The following is a 24,024-nucleotide window of genomic DNA, read 5'->3' on the forward strand; positions in this document are numbered from 1 at the left end:
TACAATCTAAAGCTACTCCTAGGAAAGCAAGTAAATATATTGAAAGTGCATTACAGGAAAATATAATTTGCTCCGTGGGAGGCTTTTGTTTGGTGTTTGAACCCTTTGAATGTAGCTTGGGCCTTGTATTTATAGGAAGAGTTCTTGGAGGAGTAATCAAGGCTAAAAATCTGCATGGTGGAGCCTGATTAGAGCAAGTGGGTAGTCCAATCGACATTTGGGATCGTGAAGTATGGTGGTGTGACCCCATAAATCCAGGTGAATCTCGGCCGCCGCCCTAATCGTGGGTTCTGTGCTTCTGGCCGTGGAGACGCATTTATTGTTCTGATAGTTGGTGACCTAATCTCTCAAGCTGCAAGAATTCTTGTGAGAATGTTTGCGTCTAATCACTCTGATTCCTATCACCAAATCCTGACTTCAATCACTTCTTCCCACCTTCCCTCGTGCATTAAATGCTTATTCGTGGCCAGTGGGTTTGCTGCAATAAACAGAGGCATTGCTTCATTAAATGAAGCGTGGGACCCTGCTGCCACTTAATGATCTGACTTTAGTACCTTTGGCCGTGATTTTGTTCAGCTTCGGCCTCGGCCTATAATCAAGGTCGAGATGATCATGCCTTCGCAACTTTTCCTTTGCTTTTTAGGAAGGCCAAACATCTTGGCGAAACGTCGCGTTTTAGTTTCACGAGCAAGTGTTAGGGCCGAGAAAAGGGGCTCCTTCGGTCAGTTCATGGCCGTGATTTATTAGGCACAAAGAAGAGCCAGTCGAGTCCCTCTGCTGCTCATCACAAAGAACTACATCATGGAAAGAGGACCTAGATACAAAGCCTACGCGGAGCTCAAAGAATCAAAGCTGCGAAGAAAGTATCTGAGGCCAAAAGAGGCTAAGAACCTAAATTTAAACCACAGCTCGTTGAAGAAATAAGTCAAATTTCACACCAATACGACCAAATCGCTTAAAGGGTCCTCTGGCTAGGCTCAATCAGTGCCTGATTTCTCCGCTGTGTTGAGAAAAGAGAACCGCAAGCCATCGTCAAGGCTTCCGTCGACGCTTGAGATGACCCCGCCGGCGAAGTGTTGGTCAAAAGCAAATGGGGTTTTTGTCGAATTCGAGAGGGAGTAAATCGGGGACCGCAAGGGAGAAGAAGTACAACAATGGCGGAGGGTTGATGGCAAGGAGTTATGCGAGTATGGAGGAATTGAAGCGGGCGCTAGACGCCAGGCAGGCCTCTTTCATTTTTCATAAATAGTATAGCCGCGCGGCTATACCATTATTTGGGTTTAATGGATGAATTTGGGTTTTTGGTTATTTATTATTTGATTCTTGTGGATGAATTTCCGAATTTACCCTGACTTTTGACAGAAAATGTAACAGACTTGATGGAAGGACTACTGGTGCAACAAAGCACCTAGTTGAGTGACCCCGGCAACTAATAATTGAATTGATGGACTAAAGTGTAACTACGGGTATAGTTGAGGGACCATTATTGCGAATAACCCAAAAAAAAAACAGAAAAGAGATACCTCTTTCCAAGAAGGATCACCGACAAGAAATAAGGAGGAGAGTAAAAAAAACACACAATGGACTTCTCTAAAAGAGAAGGAATCGGTTTTAGTTTATTTTCACTCATGACAAATGATTCAACAAAAGAATATATCTAAAGATATAGTAAAATAAACCACAACATGCTTAGGTTTGCCCAAAAGAATAAAATACAAAATAGTAGAAGGTTAGCAGACAACAACTTGGTTGAAAATATTATATAATATATATAAAAAAATTCTTTGAATCAAAACCACATTTGAGTCAAAAAAGAATAAAGAATGAAGAAAGAAAAAACCAAATATATTGACATTGAAAATTAATTCTTTTCAAAACAAGTTTCATGGAACACAATATATTATAAAATAATACATTGGGTTTCAGGATGAATAAAGAGAAGAGATTTATCAATCTCCACACACACATCCGTTGGGCCATGGAGCCATATTCAAAAAAGAATGAAGAAAGAATGAATAAAGAAATCTGTCAACAACTTAAAAATACTGACGCTAGAATGGATCAATACTTTCGTAGAAAACAGACTGGAGAAATATGTTGCAGCATGCAACATTTTAATTCAGTAAGGTATTTATTTTATAATACTCATATATAAGATAAAATGAGGTGCACTTTATTAATGTATCAGTGTATGAATGTGTGAACGGTAGGCATAATATTTACAATACGTTGCCCAAGAATGCATGATATTATAGTCTAGTAGGCAAACAATCAGCAATTTGGCAAATAATAATATAAGGCATGACATTTATGCGATCTAATCTATCGATCATGTGTGGAGTATAGTAGGCATGGTATTTATAGGACAGTGAGTAAATAATAGGACTGTTTGTGAAGTATCCATTCTTCCACTAGTACTGTTCTAGCTCTCCTCAACGAATTCGGTTTGTTAAATCTATTGATCATCATTCAGGTCACTAATGTACCGATTCCGCGACCCAATTCAAAATTTGCAAGGAGGAGAGTAAATTTTATAAGGGCAAGCCCAATGGTAGGCTATATAAGGTAGTAGTTCTATGGTGAAGGTGTTGTATATGGACCATAGATGTGGACCTTCATATTAGCCACATTCATTTGAATAGCAACTTCACTTAAGTTTAATAAAATGATACTGTGGCTAATATGAAGGTCCACATGATGGGTTCATATATGGCACCCTCACTATAGAATTTTGTTGTGGGGATGTATGCAATCCTCGGGCCAAGCTTGTGGTTTGAAAGACCCAATTGGTTCCACTGGGGATGGCTTTTTGACATCAGTTGCTACATTTTGCAGCTCACGGGTGGTTGATCAGCCCCATTTGGATCCCTCATTGGGCTTGTTCTAACAAAGTTGTAGCATCATGAAAGATTGGTACAATTTCTATGTCTTGTATTTGAGAAATTATAGAATGATATTGTAGTACGGTCACGTGATACAACTTGTATACATGTCATATAATACGGGTGTAATGCAAGTTATTATTTCTTATTTTTGAAAATTGTCTCTCGAAGTTATGGTTGGTGATGAAGACGGCACCATGAAGCACCGGAATTTACGTGCTGCAATGACCCTTTCAAAATCTGCATCCTTGATAAAACCTATGTTCCATGTGCAGGGGTAAAACATAAGACAGCTTCCCTTTTTAAAACCTGCCTTGGAACGCAAGTTTCCTTATTTTCACACTCGTTGGAATCTGGGTGGCGTGTTTGGATGATTGTATTGCAAAAGCCTACTTCAGCGGAGTGGAACCACATAATTTGCATATGAATGGCAAAAGCCAACAGCGTTTTGTGATGCTAGAGGGATAAAGTTGTTTAACACTTGAGCTACAAATTCCTTGTGGGATCTCTTTTAACTTAAAAAATGGAAGTGCCATGAGACCAAGTGGCAGTTAATTAGTATTGCAAGCCGAGTTTATGAAGACAACTTATACTCGTATATAGGGTTCCAATCTTGTTAATCTAACCTGATAAACGATGAAGAATGTTGAGAGTCAGTCGAATCAAGTATGTGGTTCTTTGTTATAAATAAATGAAATTCATAGTGAGTTAGAAGAAAATAAATAAAGTATTGTCGCATTAGTTAGAAAATGGTATTGTCATGAGGGACATGTTACAAATTATGTGGGTTGTACTACAAATCAGTAAAATACTTGGACCCTCAAGAATTGTACAAAAGAATGACTCCAACAAAATTTATTTGTTTTTAGTATCTGAGTTCATATTCTTTTTTACTTTAAAAAAAAAAAAAGAAGTTTTGCATTTTTAACCACAATTGAGAAATCTATGTCCATGTTGAATAAAAAATATTATTTTCATATTCTCAAAAAGAGAGAGGTGGAGTACAGGTGGGCCGCAACTCTTTATTGGCCGCGGACACTATTTGTCGTAAAATGAATGACAATTGTTAATGTATGAATTTTGATTAATTCTTTTGGCTTCCCTTGACAATTTTGTAATAGGTCTTTTATATGTATTTATCAAGCTCAAGCATAGATTAAGATTAGCATCTCTAAGTGTTCTTAAATCTCATCTATCCTATGGAGGTTCAAGCAATTTAACAAAGGTAAATCATGCATTGCATATCATGCATTAAAACTGTTTTCATAAAAGATGACTAGTCATCTTTGCTCAGTGTGATTTCCAGCTGGTTAACCATCTGTTTTGTCCTATTCTATTTTCTCTCTTAGCTGCCATGTGTCAGTCTGACCTAAGGGATTCTTTTGTCTGTAAAAGCAAGAAAATCCCTCATTTGGAAGCCGTCTCTTTTGTGTGGAAGTTTTGGAAAGATTGGCTTGCCATCTTTCTCTTCTTCTTTCTCAAGAGTAAACCATATATTTCATCTATGAGTTTTTCTAATTGATTTCTTTTTGAAAAACTGCTTTTGAAATATGAATCTGCATCTAGCTATTTAAATCATTCTCTCATATAGATCTAGATTGGATTCATGACTAATTTCTTCAAGAGTATGGTTTCTTGAAGAAATTGGTCTTTCTCCCTTGAATCCAAAGTTTGGCTTCGTTCTAAGTTGGAGCTTGCAAGCTAGTGCCATGGGATGATCGAGCTGGAGAAGGAGCTGCCATTGCCATGATGAACTGAGCTTTGAGCTTTGCTAAGTTGGAGAAGAAGATTGCACAAAGGAGGTATAGCTCATTTTCCTAAATAGATCTAGGGTTTGCTTGAGCTTGCTTGTATTCCTTTGTAAGAATCTTTTTCTACTTAGTGGATTGCCTAGTCGGTTGATGACTTCCAGTTTTTCCCAATGGTGGGTTTCTGGGTAAACAAAATCTGTTTTGCATATCTGTAATTTTTCTGGGTTTCTGTTCTTGGTGGTTGACTAGTCATCTATATCTGCTGTTTTCTGTTTACTTGATAATAATGACTTCACACACTTTCACCATAGTTGTTGCTAGCACAGGGGATGCCTAGATTGATGGGTCCTTCTGAGTGCCCAGGTTGTCCCTAGTAATCTTCTAGGGCTGCAGGTACTTTGTGGCATGCTCTGTGTGTTCTCTTGATTGTTGAGTTGTTGTGTCTTGTTTGTTTAGTTAAATTTACCCCTCGTCACCTAAGTATCAATTTCAACAACACATGTTCCAACCACAGTTATGTGATCTAAATTCAATCCGTGATTAACATAATTTGGCCACAAATAATTTGTGACTAACATGAACACGGGTCACGAGTATACCTATGAAAATACCTATAGGATGGCTTAAAACACTAAAAGAGTAAAGTCTATGTTTTGAGTAGTCAAGAGTAATACAGTAATATAAAGAAAACACGCCAAAGGGATGTATCAATCCTCTACAGTGCATAACGTAAAAACAGAAAGTACACAGAAAGTATTTTACGTGGTAAAACTCCACCTCTAGGGAAAATCCACAGGACCTCATAGTCCAAGGAAAATCCACTATAGAACGATGATTACAAGAAGTATACAAACTTGTCCTAGACACTCTAGACAATGTACCAACTTCTTCGTAACTCAACTTTTCACGGGATTTCTCCTTCTCTCCTTATGTTGAATCAAATTCTTGACGCAATCGATCCAAGCTCACCGGAGGTATGAGAACCTTGTAACTTATGCAAATGAATGCAGAAAAATACAAAGACAAATCACCAAGATAATCTTACTCTTGATGATTTATCCTTCCGGAAAATAAAGCACATCAACTTTCTTTTGTTTATATGAAAACTCAAGAAAACTCTAGTAGTCAGAAGTTGTGCTAAAGAATGAAACCAAGCCTTCCTTTTATAATGGTTTTCAAAACTAGAAACAAGATCAATTAGTTCCTAATCAAACAGATTAATTTTCAAATTCAGACTAATTGATTTCCAATCAAAGAAGACTTTTAATATTCAAAACTAGAAAGCAGATATAAATGTTAAAATGGTCTCTATGTTTTATCTCATAGGCCAATTTAGTCCCTGTGTTATCAATTTGGCCAATTTGGTCCTTGTGTTTGTATATGTTAGTCAATGTGGTCCATTCCCTTAAAAATATAAAATATAAAATATTTAAAATTAATTAAAAAAACTGTAATTGATTATAAAATTTTAAATTCAATATGAAAATGGATATATTTTTTAAAAATTTCACCTTCCCCAATTTCACGCACACACCTCAACCACCTCCTAAACCCAGCCACTCTCACCACCACCACACCAACCCCAAACCCATAGCCACCCTCACCACCATTCCAACCCCACCTAAACCACAACAACTCTCTCTCTCTCTCTCTCTCTCTCTCTCTCTCTCTCTCTCTCTCTCTCTCTCTCTCTCTCTCTCTAAATTGGCCGATAAGGTAAAACACAGGGACCATTTTGACATTTAAGCCTATAAATTAAATCAATCTTTCTTTAAATAAAAAGTCTTCTTAATCATAATGTTAATCAGATTCTGAGTTTGAAATAATTCTTGAAATAGCACAATCAAGATGCATGATTGAATGAAGAATTTACCTCAGAGATCGTTGGTTGACATATGTGCCTTCAAATGATATCTTGGAATTTAGACACCCACCATTGCTCTTCTATCACAACTAATTTATCATCTATACTAGTCTATTTGATATCTAGGGAATGCCAATCACAAAATCAATACTAACAACCTGTAGTTTATAATAAGGTTTTCTTGTAGTGTACGTGTAGTTTCTGGTTCAGTTATATTACTCTTTCTCCAATGATATATATCTAGAATCTCTACATTCCTTGATAATATCCATGTCCCACGTGCAATGGTAAAACACAAGCACCTTCCATTCAAAATAATTTCTTTTGCATATGATTGTATTGCTTAGGTTTTTTTTAAAAATTTTTTTTTTTAAATGTATTGTCACGTTAAAATATAATAGAATATCTTGGAGTAGTGCATGTGCTAGTTGAGAGTTTTTTACCAGCCCATCTTGTAACGAAGAAGAAAAAAACTTTTATTTATAAGAAGAGGGATAATGTTTGGCTCAATTAGCAGTTGACATATGTCCAAACAATAAGAGGGAGGGGTCTCTCACACACACGACTAAAGTGCTATAAAAGTTCGAACTTGAGACCACTGTTCTACTATTCAAGACCTTAATTTCACTTTTAAATTGTTGAGAATGTGTAGGAACTGCGATTAAAATTTCCAGTGCATGCATCTGTGTAGGGCTTTGATTGGAAAAACAACTTTCTTATAACAGGGATATCACTGTTTTGTTATCACCTTTTGGTGTTGCTTTGCAAATCTTTAACTCTTCTTCTTTATTTGTACATGTGTCCACAACCAATTAAGCCACATCTTCATTTCTGAAGCCACACATTATCCTAAGTAGAGTTCATATAATTGGTGATAGTTTACTTGTACGTGTGACCATAATATCAAGTCAATGAATAAAAGCCGTCTCAAAGGAAATAACTACCATGATACGACAATAGGTTGACAGAAAAGTTAAACATGGAATGGTGGTGGATATTTGAAAAATAAATTTTCTACTCATAAATTAAAACAAATTGACCTCTAACTCTGACCTAACCAAAAAAGAAAGAAAAAAGATTTGCCCTCAAATAATTAGAGTCTAATTATGTGGTGGTGATGAAGACACCATGGCAGCCGGAATGTGTGCTTGGAGAGTGATACCTAGAAAATCTACATAATTCCTTGATAAAACCAATGTCCCACATGTGAAGGTAAAACACAAAAATATAAGACTAGCAAAAAGTAAGGAGCCTTGATAATTTCTGTACAGTTGGGAATCTGGCTGCGTGTGTTGTGTGATTGAATTGCAAAAGCCTACTTAAACGGACTACGAGCAATGAGGCATTGTAAATAGACAACAAGTGCGTTGGAAATATTTTAGAAAATTGAGTGGTCAGTACTCTAGTTTTTGTTTGTTTGTTTTAATCACATGTAATGAATCTTTTAAAAGTTCTCATTTAGGCCATCTTCTCTTCATTTAAGGTTTTATATTCAGTTCCATCAAGAAGAGTATATCACCTTGTTGAGAAAAACATGAGATGTTTATTTTGTGTCATGGGTATATAGATGTATTTTGATGAAAATACTCATTTAAAGGTGGTCACTTGCCATCACATGACTATTAACCTTTCTTTCTCCCTCTCTTTTTGTTGTTTCCTTTATTTCCTTCTCTGTCTACAAAATTTCCTAAAGCGTGTCTGCACCCTATTGAGAATGTGCGAGGATTAACTAAAGCTTTGTGAATTTTTTTAATTTCTCTCCCTTTTTTCATGTATGATGAGTTGGGGGATTTATTCTTTTGTATTTCTTCTCTTATTGGAATATAAATTATAAAATTTTGAGTCTTTTTTTTTTTTTCATTAATAATAAAATATTAATTTGAAGTGCGGAACAACAAATTGAGAATTTGAGCAACAGCTAGGCCTGGATACACGTGTGTCAATCTAGGCCTTAGATTACATGGAAATTACTTGGTTAATGTATAAACCTATAAACATACTATATTTTAGTGCTTTTGGGATTCGGGTGCATAAAGTGTAAAACAATGTGCAAGTTATGTCGACCAACAAGGTGGCAGTTCAAGTTGCCATTTTCGAATATGATTAATATTCATACAAAAGCAAAAAACAAAAATTCAAACTTTGTATTCCAAGTCATATGAAACAGTGTTCCACTTGTTCATAGCTCGCCTTCTCTTCCCCGGATTCAGATCCTCTGTTCTGATTTTCTCTGTCATGATCTGCTTTACTTTTGTTCTCCATATGCCACCTCATTAAAATTTAATCTAAGGGATTTAAATATTGACACATCATCATAAAACAAAAACCCAATTTACTCCTAACTCAAAAAGAAAAAAAAACCCCTAACACCCAAAGCTTTTTTTTTCTTCTTCTTCTTCGTTTTCTGTCCTCTTCTCTTTTTTTCTCCTTCTTCTTTGTGTTCTATCCTCTTTTCTTCTTCTTCTTCTTCGTGTTTTGTCCTGTTGAAAGACAAATCTTTTTTCTTCTTCTTTTTGTTCCTCATCAACCAAACAATGAGCATACACTTACTAATTATCTGATTTCTCAAACTTTTGGACAACAACCAGTTCCGCGTTTGATTGAATTTGACATAACTCTTTCAATGATCGAGAAGACAAATACCACTAAATCAATAGCATGTTGGTGAACTTTTGTAGTTCAAACGTATGTTACTTGCATTACAACTGAAAACTGCAATGCAATTTTTTATACGAGATATTTAGTCATATACTCATTCTTAGCACTAAAACTATAAATAAACCCCACACCATTTAATTTCTATAAATAAATCCAAAAAAAACCTAAAAAATAATAGCTGGCCCTATTGAATTTTATTTTGATTATTAAATTACTTTGATGCCCTATTGAGTGTTTTGGGCTTTTTTATGAGGTTGGGTTTGTTTTAAGAAATCAATGGCAGTTTTGTAATTTAAAAGAAGTTAAAAGCCTTTTTTTTATGTTGTAAATGAGCTTTGGGTGTGTTTCTAAAGTCCATTTCATATAGGGTTTTTTTTTTAAAAAAAAAAATTATAATTTGGGCTCTTATATTGGGTATAATAGTGAATCTCCCTTTTTTTATTCGCCAGAAAAAAGGAAATTACAAGGATTTGCCACAACAACCCGGGTTCCCAGCTTTTTCGCTATATTAGTGAACACATTAGCCACAAAATTAGCTTCCCTAACCATTCGCAAACTTGAATTCATTGAAAGAAGGAAGTCAAATGCATGATTCCCCTTAAGATATATTGTTAATATGAAAATTGTCTTGTCATTTCTAGACTCTAGCATAGGTTGGGAATTAGGGTATGAATATCTTTTACTAGAAGTTTTGGCGCAACACATTCAATCCCGGATTTCCGAAGTGTGACTTGATCGATATGAGGAAACTGATTTCAGGTAAATCATGACATAATCATGCATTCATTATAGGATTCCTAATTGGAGTTTTTTTTACTCAAGCACTTTTATGTTAGCCCTATTTTTAATAGGATTAGATTTTATCTCTTGAGATTACTTTTCTAGTTGGACTCTATTTTGATTTAAGTTAAAATATTATCTTTGTTTGGTCTAATTAATTTGTTTTAGGAGATATTGTTTCTCCATAAAAGAGTGGCTATTTGGCGTCAATCACTTAGAGTCCATATTGGATCAAATATGATATTTATGATTGAATAGAATTTGTGGTCTCCTATTTGGCGTCATTACTTAGAACCATATAGGAAGTTTGGCGTCTGTTATTCACAATGCATCTAAATCTTATATTCATGATAGGACGTTTGCATGGGCTGATGAATGGATGTAGGATTCTAAGTGAATCAAATATGATTAATGGCAAGAGATTGAGCACGTGGATTGGTGCTCTTCTCTTGCAAAAAGAAGATTGTGGTTTGTATAAGAAGATGATGTGCTTCTTTGTTTGTGTGAGCTTTCCCATATTTTGTTTGAGCATATAAAATTCCTAAGAAAGCTGCTGTGCATATATTTGAGATAAATCATCAAGTGTTCCATGTTTACTTGGTGATTTATCAAACACTTTAATTATTCATATTGCATTCATTTGCATTGTTTGGTGACTCATATGGTTGAGGGCACCAAGACCATGGTGGCAGTTTTCCTCCGGCGAGCTTGAAGCAATTGTGACCAGTATTGCGTTCAACATAAAGAGTGTCAAAGATCATCTCGTGACAGAAGTTGAGTTACGAAGAAGTCGGTAAACATTATCTAGAATGTGTCTAGGATAAATGTCTGAGTACTTCTTGTAATCATCGTTCTATAGTGGATTCGTGTTGGACTGAGGAGTCTCGTGGATTTTCCCCACAGGTGGGGTTTTACCACGTAAAATAATTCTCTACGTGTTCTTTTATTTTATGCCCAACACATTTCAGGATTGATAAGCCATATCAATCCTACTGCCGAAGTTTATTTTTTGTTTATTGATTATAATCTTAAATTGGCCTATTCACCCCCCTTTAGGCATTTTTAGTCATCCTACAAGTATTTTCAACTGGTATCAAAGCCGGTCGCTAGACACACTTAGCGAGATCCGGAATATTTTAGGATGAATTGTGCCACGGGCTCAATTGTACATCCACCATATTTCGATGGCAACAACTATGGCGCTTGAAAGGCCAAAATGAAGTCGTTTCTTTGGTCCATAGGTGAACGTGTATGGAATACAGTGGTTCATGGATTTCCTAAACCCACAAAGAAGATCGGAAAAGGAGATGAAGCAACACAGTTGTCAAAACCAGAGAGTAGTGGACCACTGAAGAAGTCACACATAGCACTAATAATCAAAAGGGGTTAAATGCTTTATTTACTGCTGTTTCTTCCGATCAATTTGAATATATATCTGGTTGTGATACTTCTAAGGAAGCTTGGGATATTTTGCAGGTTACTTATGAAGGAACAGATACTATCAAGGGAGCCAAGCTTCAAATGCACACTTTACAGTTTGAGACACTCATGATGGATGAGAATGAAACTTTTTATGAATTCTATGCTAAACTTTGTGTAATTGTGAATGCTTGTTCAAGTTTAGGTGAAAAAATTCTAGAAGATAGGGTTGTGAAAAAGATTTTGAGATCCTTGCCTCAATGGTTTCAACCAAAAATCACGACTATTGAAGAGATCCGTGACTTGAACACCTTGAAAGTTCAAGAACTCATAGGGTCCATACAAACTCATGAGATGAAACATCTAGCTCCTAAAAAGAGCAAAAGTGTTGCTTTCAAGGTTGTGAATGAAGAAGATGATGGGCATTCCGATGAAGATTGCAGTGATGAGGAATTAACGATTCTCACAAGACGATTCATGAACTTTCTCAAGAATCGGGATCCAAGGATTCGAGATTCAAAAGGTATAAATTCTATAATAGATTTGTTGACTATACTGATGGTGGGTCTAAATTTCGTAGGTCAAATGAACGAAAGAATTCAAGAGAAAAGGTCAAATGTTTCGAATGTGAAGGTTATGGATACAAATCTTCGGAATGTGCCAACACCTTAAAGAAACAAAAGAATGGCAAGAATAAGGCAATGCATACTACTTGGAGTGACAGTGATTCTGACTCTGAAAATAATGAGAAGGCCATTGCGCTTATCACGACTGTATGCTTGGATGAACCAATGAAGAAGGATGATGATTGTGAAGATATGGATGTTGAGTTTATCATGATCAAATATGATGATTTGTTGGCTGTTTCTCATAAACTTAGCAAACAAAATGAAGAGCTTGTAAAATCCATTGCCGTGCTGAAGCTGGAAAATTGCAGGATTGCAAACGAGTTTCAATCCCCTGATGCAGATTCCGAAAAGGTAAGTGCAGGTATGAAAGAAAAATTGATGTTTTTGCAGAAAAAATTGACTGATCAGAATAAATTAATTGCATCTCTGACTTCTGACAACAAAGCCCTTGAACTTGAACTTAAAAATATAAAGGAAAGGATTGTTTCTTTAACCAATATTTGGTGTACAAAAAATTGACAAGATGATTAGCATGGGAAGAAGAGATGGGGACAAACGAGGCTTGGGATTTGAACCAAGTAATAAGTCTTTCGCTGTGTCTAAAACAAAGTTTGCCAAATCCTCTTCACCTATTGAACTTCTGCAGCTCATGAAGTCAAGAAATTCATTCCAATTTGTCACTTTTGTGGAACGCGTGGGCATATAAGACCAAGATGCAATAAGCTTCGAAATGAATTTGTTCGTTCAAATTCTCATGTGATGGGTGGAAAAGTAAGTATCCAACATAAGATTTCAAATCTTATGAAAGAGGTAAACTGCTTATCCAAGCTATCTTCTTTTCATTGTTTGTCGTCCACTAAGACAAAGTTAGTTTGGAGGAAAAAGGAAAATCATAACTGTATGTTTGCCTCTACTAATGTTGTGCATGAACCTGCTGCTTTAGAGAATTTGGATGTTAAATGTCTTGTTGCAAAAACTTTAGATAATCATCAATTTGCCACTCTTAGACAATCTTTAGGTATCTGTGCTCTAGATTAATTCGGAGTCTACTGCATGCCAAAGCTCTTCTATGTTTAACAATATTTAAATTACTGTAGATTAATTGGTAAGAGGTATGATGTTGCATGCAATAATGCTGAAGCCAGAGAGTTGCATGAGATTGTTAGAGAAGGGTTTGAGCTTTTGGGAGCTTTCAATTGGTCTGATTGTCTCCCATAGCTGAGCAGCTTTTATGATCCTTTTCGTATTAAGAATCGATGTGCATCGCTTGTTCCTCGAGTTAGAAAAGTGGTTGTGCAAATTATTGAGGGGCACTGACTTGATAAATTGGAAAGGGTTCATGATAACTCCAATTTTGTTGATGTCTTGCTTTCTTTGGATGGAGAGGAGAAGCTTGAGCTGGATGACATGGTGGCCGTCTTATGGGTTTGTATACATTTTCTAATTCAATACTCTTTAGTTTTGTTCAATTTTTTATTATTATATTAGATGACTATATATATGATGTGACATTTGATATGTACAAAAAATGTTGTTACCTTGCACATTTACTAAGGGAGACCAATGGATGAATGATTGTTTGGTAGTATATCTTGAAAAATACATATTTAATAGTATTGATAATGAGCTTATTATGCAACGTTTTCAAAATATGAAAAGTCGTCGAGGACAATTGTAAATTTACTTATTAGACAATGCTATTAATATTCAAAGTTTGAAATATTTTTTGTTTGATTATATATTGGTTGAATTTTTTAAGGCCCCCAGATGAACGAAAGTCTAGGTCCGCCACTGCTAACCATGACCCACTTATATAAATCGATAAACCTATAATTATACGACACTTTTATTACCACATTGCCAACCATCTTTCTAACTCATAGAGGTGAGAGCAACTTATGTAAATACATCTCACCTATATTAGAGATGTACTCAATAAAGTAGTAAATAAATGTACATAGTAAAAAAACACTCTACAGAAATGGCCAAACCTCTAGAGAAGTGCAATATCATCAGGGACGAATCCAGCTATTGGGTTGTATGGGCTATAGCCCATGCATTTAAAAAAAAAAATTTCAATACCCATGCTCTGTCTTTTTCTTATTTTCTTCATTTCTCTCTCTTTCTTCTTTTCCTCCTTTCTCTCTTCTTCCTATTTCTTTTTGTTTTTCCGGCCTTTCTCTTGTTTTTTTTCCCTTGTTTCTCCTTTGTTTTTTTTTTTTTAATGGTTTGGATCTACTACGAACTGAGCTTTTTCCCACAGTCTCTTCTTCCTATATATATATATATATATATTTTGCTTTTCTTTTGTTTTTTTTTTCCTTCGTTTCTCTTTTTTTATTTTGTGTATCTCTTTTTTCTCTCACACGTGTTCTAAAGTCCAACTTGGTGCGATTTGGCCTTCACTGCTGAAATTTCTTGCGTACATAAAGTAAATTTAGCCCACCGAGTTTTGAAATCCTGGATTCTTCCCTGAATATCATGTGATTTAGTATGTGTTTGTAACATTACTCTTTAACTATTCCTATTTATATACTGATTTTATTCATCAAACTTTGCTTTTTTCCTGTGCAGGAAATGATATTCCGGGGAACTGATACGATTGCACTTTTGACTGAGTGGGTCATGGCTGAGTTGGTTTTGAACTCGGATGTGCAGGCCAAACTTCGCCATGAACTTGACCTAGTTGTGGGAAAGAAAGTTCTCACTGAAGCAGACGTGGCCAACTTACCCTATCTCCAAGCTGTGGTTAACGAGACTCTACGTCTACACCCACCTGGGCCCCTCCTATCGTGGGCCCAGCTGTCAACGTTCGGATATCCAACTCAACAACGGCATGGTGGTCCCTGCAAACACCACCGTCATGGTCAACATGTGAGCCATCACCCATGATTCAAACATATGGGAAGAGCCCTTGGTGTTCAAGCCAGAAAGGTTCTTGAAGAGTGAGGGTGGTGCTGACACAGACATGAAGGGAGGTCGTAGGGTTTGTCCTGGTAAAACCCTAGGACTCGTGACAGTGAGCCTTTGGGTGGCTAAGTTGGTGCACCATTTCAATTGGGTTGAAGATGTGGCTAGTAACCCGGTTGATCTAAGTGAGGTGTTGAAGCTTTCATGTGAGATGAAGAACCCTCTCACTGCTGTGGCTGTTCGAAATGAAAAGGAGTGACGACTTTCAAGTGATTAGAGTAATGGTTTAATAAGGAGCCAAATATTGTATAAGATGTTATGGCTTTTCATAGGTTTGCCAATGTGGCATATGTTGAGAGTGAGTGAGTTTTAGTGAAGAATAAAGCAGCTAAGCTCGCATTAAAAAAAAAAAAAAAAAAAAAAGCAGCTAAGGTTTGTCTAGCTTGTGTTGTTTACCCATAATTATGTATAAAAATTGGTGTTTCAGCTGCTAGCTAGATGCGTTGGTGTCCCTTTGGCTGAAATTTGTGTTTGTTAAATTAGAACAAAAAAATAAAAAATAAAAAGTTGTGTTTGTTAAGTTTGAGACAAAGGCAAATGCTAGCTACATCTATACTATTGGGTTTTTAACTTCAACGTTCCATGAACTCATACATGATTTCATTTGGTCTTCGAACATTTTTTAAGGCAATTAAGTCTTTCAACTCGACCATTCACTGCATTTAGGTCTTTCAACTCGACCATTCATTGCAATTAGGGTTAAAACAGTCAATTTAGACTAAAATAATTAAAAATTAAAGTAAAATATTATAAATATTAGAAAATGAAAATAATACAATATATTGAATCAGGACGAAATCCTCAACTATAGAGACTAGGAAACTAAAATCTTACAGAGGATTATTTGCATAATTGAGAGGAGATAGACTAGGAAACTAAAATCAAACTAAAATCAATTACAGAGGATTATTTGCATAATTGAGAGGAGATAGACTAGGAAACTAAAATCAATTACAGAGGATTATTTGCATGAGGAGATACAGACTAGGAAACTAAAATCTGTAATTGGTACTTAGGTGAGGAGAGGTAAAATTACAAGCTATTCAAACAGACACAACAATCTTCACACACATTAAACCACGACCAAACATACTTATGACTAGTAAATTGCTAGTCATGTAAAACTATACCCAAGAACACACACAGAGTATACAAACTTGTACCTGCAAGCCTAGAAGATTACTATTGACAACCTAGGCACTCAAAAGGACCCGTCAATCTAGGCATCTCTTGTGCTAGCAACAATTCTGGTGAAAGTGTGTGAAAACATCATAATCAAGTAAACAACAAACAACAGATAATGATGACTAGTCAACCGCAAGAACACAACCCCAGAAATACATGAACATCATGCGATGACTAGTCAACTATCAAGAACACAAACCCAGAAAATTACAGAGCTACAAACCAGAAATTGTTCACCCAGAAACCCATAACTGGGAAAAATTGGGGGTCATCAACCAACCAGGTAATCCACTAAGCAAAGAAGATTCTTACAAAGGAACACAAGCAAGCTCAAGAAATCCTAGATCTATTTAGGAAGATAAGCTATACCTCATTTGTGCAATCTTCTTCTCCAACTTAGCAAAACCAGCAGTTTGTGCAAGGTTAGCAATGAATCTTCTTTGCTTAGGGAGTTTCGAGCCCAATTACTGTCTGTTGAAAAGAATATTGAATCCAGAATGTTAACAATGAATCATTCTATGACCGGAATAATGAGCGTCAGTCCATTTGAAATTGGCTCATCTTCTCACTCTCAAGATGCTTCTCATAATCAGGGTTCGGCCTCTACAGTTGGTACCATTACTGCTCACTCTCAGACTTCAATTCCTATGGGGTTTATTGGGGCTAAGTCACAGACAAATACTTCTCATGGATCTTATCAGTCATCAGACTCCTCTGCTTCATCCTACCAGCCTAATAATGTCTCAGGCTCTTCCACTCCTTTTGTTCCTCGTGGTAGAGGCTCCACCAATGGTCGATTCTATAATAACAATAACCACAGAGGTGGGTTTTCACCAAGGTTCTCTTCTGCCCCCAGATCTCAAGTCATACCTGAGTGTCAAATATGCAACAAGAGAGGTCATACAGCTCCAAACTGCTACTACAGGATTCCAGATAACTCATCCACACCTATCCTTGAGTGTCAAATCTGTGGCAAGAAAGGGCACATAGCATTGAACTGTTATCACCGAGCCAACTTTGCATACCAAGGCTCTGCTCCTCCACAATCACTTCAGGCTATGACAGCCAATATGTCCTCTCACTATACTCCAAATGACCTTTGGATAGCAGACAGTGGGGCTTCCCACCACATGACACCCAATGTACATCAATTGCAAGCGTCTGTCCCTTATTCGTCTGAAGACAAGATCACTATAGGCAATGGGGAAGGTCTGAGCATAGACCATATTGGACATTCTACTTTATCAGCTTTACCAGGCACTTTACACTTAAATAAAGTGTATCATGTTCCTAAACTTGCTGCCAATCTTCTATCTGTCTATCAACTTTGTAAAGATAACAACTGCATTGTTATATTTGATGAGTATCATATATATGTGCAGGACAAGCACACTCACAGGATTCTGTACAAAGGTCAGAGTGACAAAGGGCTCTACCCCATCCCACAGTTTCATTCTCAACTTTCTCAGATTCACAAGTCACCCTTCACTTCTTCAACGTCTGTCATAGCAAATAAAGACGCACTAGATAATAAAGCCTCAAATTTGTTTCCAGCACAAGGGACTTCAAGAACTCATGCACTCTTGGGTTAACAAGTCAAAACCAAGCTGTGGCATCTTCGACTGGGCCATGCTTCCAATGATGTTCTTCGTCACATGTTAAATGTCTCCAAAATCCCCTTGTCTGTAGATTCAAATACTGAGATGTGTGATTCTTGTTTACAAGGCAAAATGCACAAATTGCCTTTTTCTTCTTCTTCTAGCACTAGTGTTACACCCTTTACTAAGCTGCATACAGATGTTTGGGGTCCTTCAACTGTTGCAGCCCTAGGTGGCTATAGATACTTTCTCACAATTATAGATGATTGTACACGCTACATGTGGGTATTTCCCTTGATCAATAAATCAAAAGTTTCATCTGTTTTCATAAGGTTTCATGCCTATATTGTGACTCATTATCAAGCTCAAGTTCAGTTTCTACAATCCGATGGTGGTGGTGAATATAATAGTCACATGTTCAAAGAATTTCTAGCCTCTAAAGGCATCCTTCATCAGCTTTCCTGTCCTTATACACCTCAGTAAAATGGCCTGGCTGAGAGGAAGAATAGACATCTTATTGAGACTACTCTTGCTCTATTAACTACAGCTGGGTTATCTCTTCCCTTTTGGTTTTATGCTGTGAATCATGCAACATTCTTGATCAATCGCATGCCAAGTCGAGTTCTTAATATGCTCTCTCCTTATTGTAAGCTGTTTGGTAGCCATCCAGATGTACTATCTCTCAAAGTCTCTGGGTCTACAGTATATCCTTTGCTGCGCCCTTACAATGCTCACAAACTGGAATCAAGATCCCATTAGTGTATCTTCTTGGGGTACTCCATGGGATATAAGGGAGTATTGTGTTATGATATGCAAACTCAGAAGGTTGTCATTTCTCGTCATGTTATACACAATGAGAATGTGTTTCCCTATAAGCCAAATCAAGTTTCAACTCAAACTCAGTCCTCACAGTCAGTCTCCACCTCTCAATATACACCAATGAAATCTACACCAGTTGCTATTGTTATGGCCTCCATGCCTCAAACCCAGGTCTCTCATTCAGCGGTGCTCCCTTCCTCTACACAATCAAGTCCTCTATCCACTTCTTCTTCCTCTTCCAGGCCTCAGGATCATGCTGATCAGATGCTACCAGTTTTCACAGATGCACAGTTAGAAGTTCTACTTCCTCTTGCCTCTTCATCTTCACCGATGGCTAGTTCAGCAAACCCTCATGAGCAGGTGCATCATGCAAACTCTATGAATAGTCACCCTATGCAGACTCGATCCAAGTCTGGAATTGTACAACCCAAGCATTTTCCAGAATTTTCTAGTTTTCATACCCAGTTAACTTCTATTACAGAACCAGACACTCCATCGCATTTTAAACAAGCTCTTGGTCATCCAGCTTGGCAACAAGCCATGACTGAGGAAATTCAAGCTCTTGATCAGCAAAGTACCTGGACTCTTGTTCCTCCTCCTATAGATACAAATATTGTGGGATGTAAATGGATTTTTAAGATCAAAAGGAATGCAGATGGCACTATCTCTCGCTATAAGGCCAGATTAGTTGCTCAGGGATTGCCTCTTCATCTTCACCGATGGCTAGTTCAGCAAACCCTCATGAGCAGGTGCATCATGCAAACTCTATGAATAGTCACCCTATGTAGACTCGATCCAAGTCTGGAATTGTACAACCCAAGCATTTTCCAGAATTTTCTAGTTTTCATACCCAGTTAACTTCTATTACAGAACCAGACACTCCATCGCATTTTAAACAAGCTCTTGGTCATCCAGCTTGGCAACAAGCCATGACTGAGGAAATTCAAGCTCTTGATCAGCAAGGTACCTGGACTCTTGTTCCTCCTCCCATAGATACAAATATTGTGGGATGTAAATGGATTTTTAAGATCAAAAGGAATGCATATGGCACTATCTCTCGCTATAAGGCCAGATTAGTTGCTCAGGGATTCAGTCAAGAATATGGATTGGATTATGAGGAAACCTTCAGTCCTGTGGTACGTCATACAACTGTGCGACTCATTCTTGGTTTAGCTGTCAATTTTCAATGGGAATTGCGGCAGTTGGATGTGAAAAATTCCTTCCTTCACGGTGAGCTTCAAGAAGAGGTGTTCATGAAGCAGCCTCAAGGCTTTGTCGATTCTCAATATCCTGATTATGTGTGCAAGCTTCAAAAATCCCTCTACGGCCTGAAGCAAGCTCCTCGTGCATGGAATGCGAAATTCACGGGCTATTTACCTACCTTAGGGTTCTCAGTTTCACACTCTGACCCCAGCTTGTTTGTGAAGAAAACTGAGTCTGCTGTTATTATCTTATTACTCTATGTAGACGACATAATAATCACAGGTTCCGATCCCTCACTGGTGACATATGTTATTCAAGCTCTTGGTGAAGTATTTGAGCTTAAAGATCTAGGAAAGCTCAGATATTTTCTTGGTCTTGAGGTGCAATACCATTCAGGGGGTAAAATCTTTGTTAATCAGGCCAAATATGCCAGAGATCTCATAAAAAAGGCTTCTATGGATACCTGTAAGCCTTGTAGCACCCCTTATAAACCACATCATCAGGTCTTAAGAGATGAAGGTATCCTTCTTGCAGATCCTACCTTCTTTCGCAGTATTGTTGGTGCTCTACAATACTTGACATTCATCAGACCCGACATTGCTTTTGTAGTCAACACTGTCTGCCAGTTTATGCATAGTCCTACAGATGTTCATTTTGGCCTTGTTAAAAGAATCCTCAGATACTTGCAAGGTACTTTGAAGTTTGGTGTCACGTTTGCTCCAGGATCCATGAGTCTATCAGGATATTGTGATGCAGATTGGGCTGGCGACATCAATACACGCAGATCAACCACTGGGTATGTGGTCTTTCTCGGATCAAACCCTATATCTTGGTCCTCCAAGAAACAAACTTCTGTTTCTCGCAGCTCTACTGAGGCAGAGTATCGTTCTCTTGCTCACTATGCTGCAGAGATCTCTTGGATACGGCAGGTCTTGTGCGATTTGCATATGATAGTTCCTGAAGCACCACTTTTGCACAGTGATAACTTGTCTGCTCTAGCTCTTAGTACAAACCCCGTGTTTCATTCTCGTATTAAACACATGGATGTGGATTATCACTTCATTAGAGAGCGTGTTCAGAGTAAAGATCTCATCGTTCAATACATACCCACAGATGAACAAGTTGCTGATATTTTGACAAAAGGCCTTCACAGCCCAATATTCATAAAACATTGCTCCAATCTCAGCCTTGGCTCTCCCCCAGCTGAGCTTGAGGGGGGGGTGTTAACAGTATAGATGCTGAGGTGTGAAAACTGAGCTATAAGCTGGAGAGTAGTCATGTGCTTAACACGTGAGGAGAAGAAAGATTGTTAGCTATATAAACACCAGATTAAGCTTTGCTTAAGTTCAGTTAGGATTGTAACAGTTTTTCATAACAGAAATATACAGAGTTAATTTCTCTCTCTCTCTCTCTCTTCGACTTTCTCTGTCAAACCCAAACCTAACTTTCTTTTCGCCTTGGTTAACATCTCTCTCTCGCAAGCACGACAAGGCTTGGTTGTATGAGGAAAACCAAAACCAAGAGGGATGACTTGGAGAACTTGCACGAATTAGCTCGGAACCCAGCGCAAGCCACCGCGGCACCTGTCGAACCACCAAGCTCCGACCAGCAAGACCCAATGAGGAGTATGGTCATTCGACGACAACATGGACTCGAAGTCTCACCGCCACTGCCACCTGCAAAAAAGATAAGAATATATCTTCATTAATAATTCAAGTTACTGCTGTGTGGTTAAAAACATTGTTTGATTACTATAATTTATTAGCAATGTTGCCATAAGGTAACTGGACCTTGGTTAAACTCATCACCTCCTTTGGTCAACACCACACAGTGATCCCCCACAGCAATATTATAACTTTGCTCATCTCTGCTTGTAGTGATATGCATGTGATATTGTCAATATCCTATACAACATCCACATCAATATTAATTATAATATTATTAAGTCATTCTCGTGATATTTTGGGGTAGATCATCACAACTTGGCCTGTAACTAACATAGGCCAATGGCAATAAAATAATACAAATCCTATATTAATATATGACTTATTATACACCATGCCGTGCGAAGCAACCAATAGTCAGACTTTCCATCACGGGCTCTCCTCTGCATGTAAGGGGTCAATCGTTATATGTCTCACCACACCCACCGCCCCCCACCCCCCCAACAAATATTATTATATGATTAATAATGTTATACCTTGAACACCACACTAGAATTTGGCTCTAATTGCCACTGCACCAATATTATGATGTTCGTCATACCCGCTTTTTTGGGAACTGGCAAACACTTTGATTGGTAATATTTGCTCGTGTGTGCTCAGTTTAACAACACTCGGCGTGGCATAGCACACCACCATCGGCTCTGCTCACACCAACTATAACATCATCGCATCTTGTGCTCCGCTCGGTGCCACACCTTGTCTAGTCATCCACCACTTCGCATAACTAACCTGTCAAAGATGCACCAGATGACCACCTTGCCACCTTTCATGGGTGGCTGTTTGCCTTGATGGGTCAACCACCACCTCATCAACGTCGCATGCGGAGCCGAGCAACTTGCATGGCAAAGCTCCACGTTGCATGCAAACCCGAGCAACTTGCATGGCCACCCACCACGTTAAACGACCGACCGGACCACGTCGCATGGATGACCCAAGCACTTTGTATATATGGTCATCCACCACCTTGCCATCTTGCATGGCCAACCACTACGTTGCATGACCAACCACATTGCGTGGTTGATTCTCCAAGGAACAAAAACTCTCTTCACCAAGCCACATAAACTCTCCTCACCAAGGCACAGGTTGATAAGCTCGGCCAAATAAGGAGTTTTATTTTAAAGTTTCCAGTCGAGAACAAATTCTCAACTAGAAACTTGGGGGCTCGGGGTACACCATGTATATTGACCTCAACAAACCTCCAACACCATAGTTAAAGAGAGACAATGAAAATACCGCCATGGTTAAAAAGAGACAGAGGAAAAAAAAAAAAAAATCTCCAAATATGTGCTCATCTCATCCTCATTATCTCCATCATGTCCCGCTATGCTCGGAGTGGGGGCTGTAAACATCACATCGGGTCGGATGGTAATTGTCTCAAACGCCACTTACAACAGGTTACCATAGAGTGTGTGTCTGTCATATCATCAACATATGTCATAACATACATCTTCATTACATCGCCACCATGACACATCATACATCGCCACCAGTGCATGGCATACTTCGCCGTTGTGGCATGACATACATCGTCATCAAGTCATTACATACAACACCAGCATCATAACATTATGTGATATTTGCTTGGCTCGGCATTGCTATCTTTATATATGAGCTCGGCTCGGCCACACCATCTCCAATATATTTCGCCATGGTTAAAGAGAATGAATATTATCTCCATATATGTGCTCGGCTCGGCACACTCTTCACCTTGTCCCATCATGGTCAAGGAGAAGGAATATTATCTCCATATATGAGCTCTGCTCGGCCGCACCATCTCCAATATGTCTCGCCATGGTTAAAGAGAAGGAATATTATCTCAATATATGTGCTCGGCTCGGCACCCTCATCTTGTCCCATCATGGTCAAGGAGAAGGAATATTATCTCCATATATGATCTCGGCTCGGCCACACCGTCTCCAATATGTCTCGCCATGGTTAAAGGGAAGGAATATTATCTCCATATATGTTCTCAGCTCGGTCTCATCACCTCAACAGATATGTGCTCGGCTCAGCCTCACCACCTTCAACAGATATGTGCTCGGCTTGGCCAGACACTGGTTTTACTTGAAAGTCCCCAGTCAAGAAGCTATTCTCAGCTGTGAAGTTGGGGGTTTCGGTTGACACCATGTTGACCTCACCTTCCCCCTTAAGCAAATCCCACCAATTAAGGGAGATAACACTTGCTTGTCATATGTCACATCCCACCGAACAAGGAATAGCTAGCCATGCCCCCCCAATGCCTTCTCAATGCCCAAGACCCAAAATTAAGGGGAGCCATGCAAATGACCCAACCATCAATCAACCTTGTCTACTCCAACTTGGATTATAAAAGGGAGCTCACCACCTCTAAGCAAGGGGATCAGCTACTACTTCTTCACTTCTCCAAGAGCTGTCCAAAGCTCTCCCAAGCTTTCTATTTCTCTTCTACTAGAGCTCTCGAGTCTCTCTCCCCATATCTCTCTCTCATGTACAATGTAATCTCCATATTCAAATACAAATACAAAGCTATAAGCTATATTGGATGTAGCCCCATTATGGGTGA

The 24,024-nt window shown here is 38.0% G+C and overlaps 1 pseudogene; it reads left to right on the forward strand.

The window, feature by feature from the left end:
- The window catches only part of LOC110762175 (cytochrome P450 78A7 pseudogene), a 49,493-nt pseudogene extending 34,300 nt beyond the window's left edge, over window positions 1–15,193 (forward strand).
- The last annotated feature ends 8,831 nt before the right edge of the window (window positions 15,194–24,024 follow it).

Source organism: Prunus avium, chromosome 8 (assembly GCF_965620075.1).
Source record: "Prunus avium chromosome 8, drPruAviu1.hap1.1, whole genome shotgun sequence".
NCBI lineage: Eukaryota > Viridiplantae > Streptophyta > Magnoliopsida > Rosales > Rosaceae > Prunus > Prunus avium.